We start from the raw sequence: 8374 nt of genomic DNA on the forward strand, positions 1-8374 counted from the left end.
GACCCACCTCCCGGGGCCTGGGAAACGCCACTCCCTGCATCCAACATCTGATCGGCTGAGATATGTCTGATATATCCCTGCTCGCTGTTCTCCCGTTGTTTTTGCCACTGCCATAGAGCTCACCTCATTTTGCCTTGTATTTTTGTTACTGTGAGTGTATCTCTCCCTATTAGACTGTAAGCCTCTCGAGGGTGAGGCCTAGCCTTCTTGTCTTTGTAGCCCACAGCAGCTGGTACTGTGCCTTGCCTATTGTAGGTACCCAATAAACATTTGCTGAACTGAATTGGTGTAATGTGCATGTGTGCCACAAGGATGGTATGAAGTGCCTGGGAGGCAGATCTCAGAGACACATGCCCCATGACACATAGGTGCGTCCGTGCGGGAGTGTAGGAACATGCTGGCTGTTTGTTACACTGGCTCCTCATCTGAGGCACCACCAATTCTCAGTGAATAACAATAATATATGGAGATGGGGTGTGTTAGAGTGGTTATTCCCAAATGCTGGTCCTTGGATCCCCTAAGTCAGGATCACCTGGAACAGGGCCCTTGATACACATACAGATTCCTGAGTATACCCCACCCCTGTTGGATCAGAATCTTTGGGGCTGGTGTTCAGGAATCTGCATTTCAAACAAGAGCTCCAGGCATTGGCCCTGGGCTAGGTTTGGAAACTCCTTGCCTAGAAGAGAGAAATAGAATGATAAATACTCCAGGAACCTTATTTCAGATGAGTTTTTACCTCTGCCCAAGCCAAGGTCATTGCTGTAACCAGTGAGCAGAATCAGTTTCATGAGTCTTCCTCTTCTTTTTCTACCTACTACTGGATGTGCTAATAACCCTGAGAGCGAGGTTTCCAGACCTGGATGATGAGCAGCTCTCCAAACATCGACTTTAGACTGCACTGACTGAGCAGCCCTTCTCAGGGCCGCCACTTGAGGAGTCTAAGGTTCCACTTGGAGCCTAGCATTGGCTCAGCTGCTTCCACCACTGTTCCAGCAGCTCACCCTGTGCAAACCCAGCACACTCCAAGGCTTAGTCTGAGGGGTCCAAACGTGGCACTGTTGAGTTGTTGGCTCTTTCGACAGCAAAAGGCCCTTTAACATGCTATGGTGTCACAGCTGGTGTCACTGCCCAATATTTCTGTGCTGTTCTGTTTTTTTGCATCTCAGGAAACAATACTACTCCAGCTACGTGGTGTCCAGGGAAGACACATTACCTGACTTCAGGTTGCCTGGCCAGAGCTCTGGGCCACTAGTTGGCGTGTGAGTGGCCAAGGCACAATGCATCCACGCATTTGGAAAGCTCTCTGGTCAGCATGCCCCCAAGGCAGCATTGTTCCTGTGTCCCAGTCCCTTTACAATACCATTAGAGCTCACTGAGGTGTGAATATATTCATATCTCTGCAAGACAGTATTTTGGTAAGTTATAACAGGTGGTTATTTCTCAATTTGCTAGAACTTTAGGCTGTTGTGGCCTGTAATTGCCCCAGCAGGTCTGTCCAAGGCCTCTTCACCAGTCACTGCAGCAAGTCCTGGCACCAAGTCCTTCGCATGTCCTGTACCAAGAACTCAGCAAGTGTAATCAGGGAATAAAAACCCACCATGAGTCTCACCCTTCCTGCACCTCCCCTAGCCTGGAGCAGACAGAAGACCTGGGGCCCAGGGGCACAGAACAGAAAGAAGCTCGTAACCTCCATTATATTTTCAATTATATTGCTCAGGTGAATGGGGTCCTCTGCAGCGTGATAACATGAGCATTAGCTGAATTTGGGGTGATCATGTCTCTTAGTCTTGTAGGATGCTCAGCTTGGAACCTGCTGTGATTCTTAAACACACACCCACTCACCAGCCCTCCCTTCCCTGGATGAACCAGCGTCATTACCAACCACCTCTGCCCACCATGCTGAGCCAGATGCTTATGGGAAACTGCTAATTCCCTTCGTGCCACTTGGTGGACACTCCCCAGAACTGAAAGGTGGTCAAATCAGGGAAGGAATGTTTTCATCACCTAAGTTATTAAGAAAAAAACTCAGTAAAGGATATTCGAAGCTTGGCAGGTCTTCGCCACTTTCTCCAAGACTAGAATAGATTTGAGTGAATATCAGCAACTTAAAATATCACATTTGTGAAGAATATGAATTCTGTTTTGTGGAAATTGTGGGTCAAAGTAGGGGATGGCAACTGGGGCACTTCAAGTGCCACTTCTTTCAACTCCTTCCTTTTTATTTTCTCCACCCATTCCGACTTTACTGAGCCAATTGTTGGCTACTGGCCAGGTTGGTGAACAGAGAGAATATGGGCATCCTGGAACAGAGGTTAAGGTAGGGATATGTGGTACCAAAAAAGATATAAAGGAACAGCCTTTGTGGTCTGAAGACACCAAAACTTTTCCATCATCATCATTATAGACACATCTATGGTGTTGTCTGTCCAACCCCCCACTCTTCTAGGATTAGAACCCCCAAACTCTTGGTGAAACTGCCTTTTCGGAATAAGTAATGAGAGAAGTCTAACGTGACTGACTCCGTCTTGCTTCTAACCTCACAGGCTAAGTTACTTTTTTGCTTTTTCTAGCATGGAAACCAAGATAAGTATGAGAGAAATTTAGTTCATAGTTAAACTTTGAGGCAAGGAAAATTGCCCCCCACTCCTTTTTTGTGGACTGAAGCTGCATTCATAAGACAAGGCTAAAATTGTGGTAGGGCCTTGACCTTCACTATAGAATAGGCATAGTTAAACAATGACCTACCATTGCTTAGTTTGTTTTTCTATAAGTTGTTTACCACCCCAGAATCACAAAACTGGGGGTCACATGATTTATAACTCCCCCATCTACTCCTGTAGATAACATCGCTATTGTGAAACCTAAAGAACTGGTCTTTGAGATATTTTTCAGATTCAGCGTTTTAACAGAACAAGAGATGCCACCTGGTCCTGAGGCCCCCTTCCAGGAACTGACTCAGCCACATGAAGACAGTTTTAGGTGTTCCTGTGATTTCATCTCCAGCCAATCAATTGTTTCAGTTCTCCAGCCCCCTCCCTGCCAAAGTACCCAGGCTATTGAAATAAAACCGTAGTCTGGGAAACCTGGAGGCCAGAGCAACTGGTCAGGCCCGTGTGACGACTTAGAACTCAACTGGTTGGGAGTGAGAAGTTGATCAAACTCTCATTCTCAACATGGAAACGTCGGAATTTCACATTTTCTGATCATGACCACTCTGATTTGGAGCACCTTGTAGGAGTCACTGTGTGTGTGTTCATGCATGTGTGTGTGTATGCACAAGTATGTCTATTTAGTGATGAGTTTCCTGTTCCTAGAGAATAAGTAAATAAACCTTTGGGACAGACTCACTTTGTTCTGAAAGAGCACTTTTTGGGGAGTGAAGTTTGGAGAAGAGTGTAACAAGGAGTTTTGGGTTAACCAGGGCTGGTTCTGGAGGACGGAGCTGTGGTATCCCTCCTACATACCTGTTAGATGGGGAGGGCTTGGAGCTTGGAGGTTGCTGAGGAGGAATCAGACATATTTAGGTGGGAACACAGTAACCTCTTAGAAGGAAAGACCTTTTCTATTTGTGGTTAAAATGTAGTGAAATATATTGGATGGCTTGTGTTAGCCAATATGACCAAGGTCGGGCAGCGGGAAAAGTATATTTCCTCTAAGACAAAATTATATTATCACAGTAGGAGGAGTAGTTTGAATGGATCACTGGTTTCCACAGAAGAGCAACTGGAGGTAAGAGATGCTTCTGGACCCAGTGTCGATTCATGCAGCCACCTGGACACTGGTATGCCTTGAGAAAATGGCTGGTGTGTGAGTTAAAAAGTTGATCCTTAAGCTTTAACACTTGGGGCCTGGGCTAAAGTTGCTAAGTGGGATATGTTGGGGGAAAGTGTCCAGGGTTGTAACAACAGGAAGTCAAGAGAGAGTGAGGATACTCCCTGGATTTCTATTAACTTGAGCAGGTAGGTGTGTTGATGGTCACTAGAGTTAGACATTTAAATTAGAGAAATGGCTAATCGTGCTGTTACAGGGTGGATGACTGTCTTGGTTATACTTGAGGACAAGAACTGTCTTCCATTGCTGTACCTCCAACACCTCGCACTTGTGCCTGGTAGGTACATGGTAGGCACCCCACAGGTATTAATCCAGAATTTTTAGAAATAATCCTTACCAGTGCTTGGAAATTTTAGATGGGGAAACGTGTTTGGTTTGACAAAAAGTTCTTTGTATATTTTTTGTCAAAGTTATGTCTTTGTAAGATCGTATCTCTTTGGAAAAGGTTTTTTTTTTTTTTTTTTTCTCTGCTTTTTTATTTTGTTTTGTTTTTTGAGACAGAGTCTCACTCTGTTGCCCAGGCTGCAGTGGCATGATCTCGGATTGCTGCAACCTCTGCCTCCCAGGTTCAAGCGATTCTCCTGCCTCAGCCTCCCAGGAGAGTAGCTGGGATTACAGACGCCCACCATCATGCCTGGGCAAATTTTTTTTGTGTGTTTTTGTAGAGAGAGGTTTCACTATGTTGGTCAGGCTGGTCTCAAACTCCTGACCTCAGGTGATCCACACACCTCGGACTCCCAGTGTGCTGGGATTACAGGCGTGAGCCACCGTGCCCAGCTGGATTATTATTTTTAATAGCTTCCTTGATATATAATTTACACAGCCTATTTAAAATATATAATTCATTGGATTTTTCTAGTGTATTTAGTGTTCTGTGCCCATCACCATAATCTAATTTTAGAACATTTTGTCATCCTACAAAGAAAGCTTATGCTCATTAATAGTCACTGCCCATTTCCTTCCTACTCACCTCCACCCCCTGCCCTAGGTCGTCACTGATCTCCTTTATTTCTCTATAGATTTCCCATTCTGGACACTGCATTTGGCTGGAGTCGTATGATGTATGGTCTTTTGTGACTGGCTTCTTTCACTTACGGGTTCCTTGATGCTGTACCGTATATCAGTACTTCGTTCCTTTTTCTGCCAAATAATATTCCGTTGATAAATACAACTACATTTTGTTTATCCATTCATCAGCCGATGGGCATTTGGGATGTTTCAACGTTTTCAACATTCATGTATGAGTTTTCGTGTGGGATAGATACTATTTATCATTTTCTTCATCTTACAGATGGAAGGAGCCAGCTCAGAGAACGTAGATGGGGTTTTCAGCATAACACAACTACTAGGGTAGAACTCAGACCTACCCGACGGTGAAGTTCTTGCTCCCATTCGCAACTCGATGTCACCCTGTCCTGAGAATTGTCCCAGGCAGGAGCAGTTAACGTTACTCAGCTGGCACTTCCCCTTGGTGTCCTGTTACATTTACATCAGGTTCCCAGGGCTGCAGTGGCGATTAGGGAAAAGAGTCTGTGTTCACTCTTGGGAGGAGGCTGGGCGTAGGGAGTGGGAAAGCAGGAGACAGGGAGATTGTGGAATGAGCAGGGCTTCATGGGCCAGGGACCATCCGGGGCCTGATGGCAGACTGCTGGTCTTCCAAGGACTGGCTAGCAGGGAAGCATCTCTAGGGCATTTCCGGAAACGCTTTGGGGCAGATTCTGGTGAAAGACTGAATTTCCTGGAGCAGGAGAATGTGGGTATGAGTACATTATAATTCGATTAAGAGCAATGTGATCTCAAAATCTAATGAAGCCTGGCAAATATTGATTGGTATTGAGGTGATTGATTTCAGGATAGACATTTAAAAAAGTGCACTTATCGACACCAAAACAAAAGTGTGCTGTAGCCAGAGCATTCAGAAATCCAAGACTCAACTTTGCGGTTTTAAAGTTCACAAAGGTGATGAAAGGGAGAAGGACTTTGTGATCCTTATGATGATTAGACTTTGAATTGGGAACCCATATGTGTAAGTTATACTACTGTTTGGTCAGCCTGCTGCCAAGTCAGTTACCAGCAAGATGATGCCATAAATTTCTTGTTCTGCAGAGAGGATAAGATACAGGGACCATTGATACTTTCTTGTCAGTGCCTTAGACTGAGGGGCTTCCTGGGATATGGGCATTTCAATTTAAAATTTCAATTTAAATGGATAAATTTTCCATTAATTTCCATTTATTTCCAATAAAATTTCCATTTCGATTTAAAATGGAGACAGCCTGGATTTGCTCAGGATGAGTTGGTCAACCTATAACATTGGACACGAACTTGTGGGATGACAAGCAAGAGTCCAGAATCCTGCTGTGTTGACCACATGGGGAATGAATATTTTTCTGAAAAGAGATAGGGCAGAGATGAGCAGAGAGAGTAGAACAGCTAACAGATGGCCTTCAATTCCTAGGGTTGCACTTTTCTTAGCATCCTGTAGGTGGGTCTATTGTTTAGCACAATTATTTACAGGAGGCAAACTGTTATGTAGAGCAGCTAGAAGCATTGGATGCAGTAAAAGCAGCTGTTTTATTTCACCGTAGACAATCTTGTTTATCTCTCCTAGCCCTATGAAATGTACCCCCCAAATACTTGGCTATGATCTGAGACCTAGGAAAATAGCATGTGATCTCTCTCTCATTTTTTTTTTTTTTTTTTTGGCATGCGATTTTAAGATTTTCTTGCCTTGGCATCCCAAAATGCTGGGATTACAGGCGTGAGCCAGGGAGCACTTTCTTGAATGTTCTCAGAGTTGTACATAAACCTGGGACATCAGCAACTTCATAAGTAAGGTCTTTGGTATAGACAGAATTTTATGTGCACATAGGATGATTTCTGGGAGGTGAAGAGACAAAGTGAGGGGAAGGGATCCATAGCTTTTATTAGATTTCCAATGGAATCCATCACGCCCCCCAAAATTAAAATCTACTGCTCTATATGCTCATCCAATGATGCCCATACTTGAAGCCCATAACTTCAAGTTTCTATGTAAGTGCTAACAGCTTATAAATATTCTTCAGCTAGACCTCTTCTCTTGATTCTGGATTCCATGTATACTATACTACCGCCTACAGAACATTTCCACTCTATTCCTATGGCTGCCTCAATGTCAACACACCTAAGACTCAATAATGGCTTCTTTTTCTATATTACCCATTTAGATGAATGACATCACCATTTGCCCAGGTACTAAAGTCTCTTTCTTTCATTTGCCACATCTGATTAGCCACTAAGCCTGGTCTCTGCTACCTCAGAAATACTTTTCAATTTAACCCTACCGCTTCCTTCTCTCAGTCTCAACTGCTACTTCCCCCATTTACCCAGAAATGAAAATCACAGTAATAAGCCTTGCACCCCAACTGAGAAAATACTTTAGGTCACAATAGCCTAAAGTTCTAGCAGATTGAAAAACGACCACCTCTTATAACTTACCAAAGTACTGTCTTGCAGAGATACTAATATATAATACCTTAAAATACCTTAGACAGCTGTTCACTTATTTCTAACAAAATAAGTTAGAGTTTATTTTGAAATACAGGTGAATCTTTTGTGCATCCAAAGACCAACTTTAGGCTCCTTTGTGAGTTTTGGAGCCAAAAAGAGGAAGCCTGGAATGGAGGCTCCACTGGCAAAATGAAATAAGGTTCTGGAAATGCCAATGTGTAAGGGCCTGGGTGAGTAGAGATTTATTTATTTTTTAATTTTATTTTCTACATGATGAATAATAATTGTACATATGTATGGGATACACAGTGATGTTTTGATACATACAATGTAAAATGATGAAATCAGAATAATTAGCATATTTATCATCTCAGACATTTATAATTCCTTTGTGTTGGGAATGTTCAATATCCTCCTTTTAGCTATTTGAAACTATATAATACTGTTCACTATAGTCATCGGACAGTGCTCTAGTGCTTTAGAACTTATTCCTCCTATCTAACATAACAGTGCTGCAATGAACATCCTTGTACATTTCTCTGGTGAACATATATGAGAGTGTCTGCAGGGTAGATACCTCAAAGTAGAATCCCAGACTTAGAATATGTGTAGCTCAACTTTTGCAGGTATTGTTCAATTGTTCTCCAAACTGGTTGCATCAATTTGCAATGTAAACAGTAATAAGTAAGTTTCCAATCTTGCCATCACCCTGTGTTACAAAGCTAATAATATTTTTTAATTGGAATGGCTATTTTAATTTTCATCTTAGGTGAGGTTGAATGTCTTTTCATAGTTTTATGGCCATTTGTGTTCTCTCTTTTATGAAAAGTGTTTTCCAATCTTATGCCCATAATTGTTATCATTAATTTGTCTTTTTTTTTTTTTTTTTTTTACAGGTTCTGGATGGTATCTCTTTTTAGCAGAGGCGAATCTACTGTAAAGCTAAAGAAACTTAGCTTTAGGGCCCCTTGCTTGGACAGGCTTCTTTCAGTGCCCTGGGAAGGGACATCACAATATGTTTACACAATCATATATATGTATTTAATTTGCA

Source organism: Mandrillus leucophaeus, unplaced genomic scaffold, assembly GCF_000951045.1.
Source record: "Mandrillus leucophaeus isolate KB7577 unplaced genomic scaffold, Mleu.le_1.0 Scaffold207, whole genome shotgun sequence".
In the NCBI taxonomy this organism is placed as follows: domain Eukaryota; kingdom Metazoa; phylum Chordata; class Mammalia; order Primates; family Cercopithecidae; genus Mandrillus; species Mandrillus leucophaeus.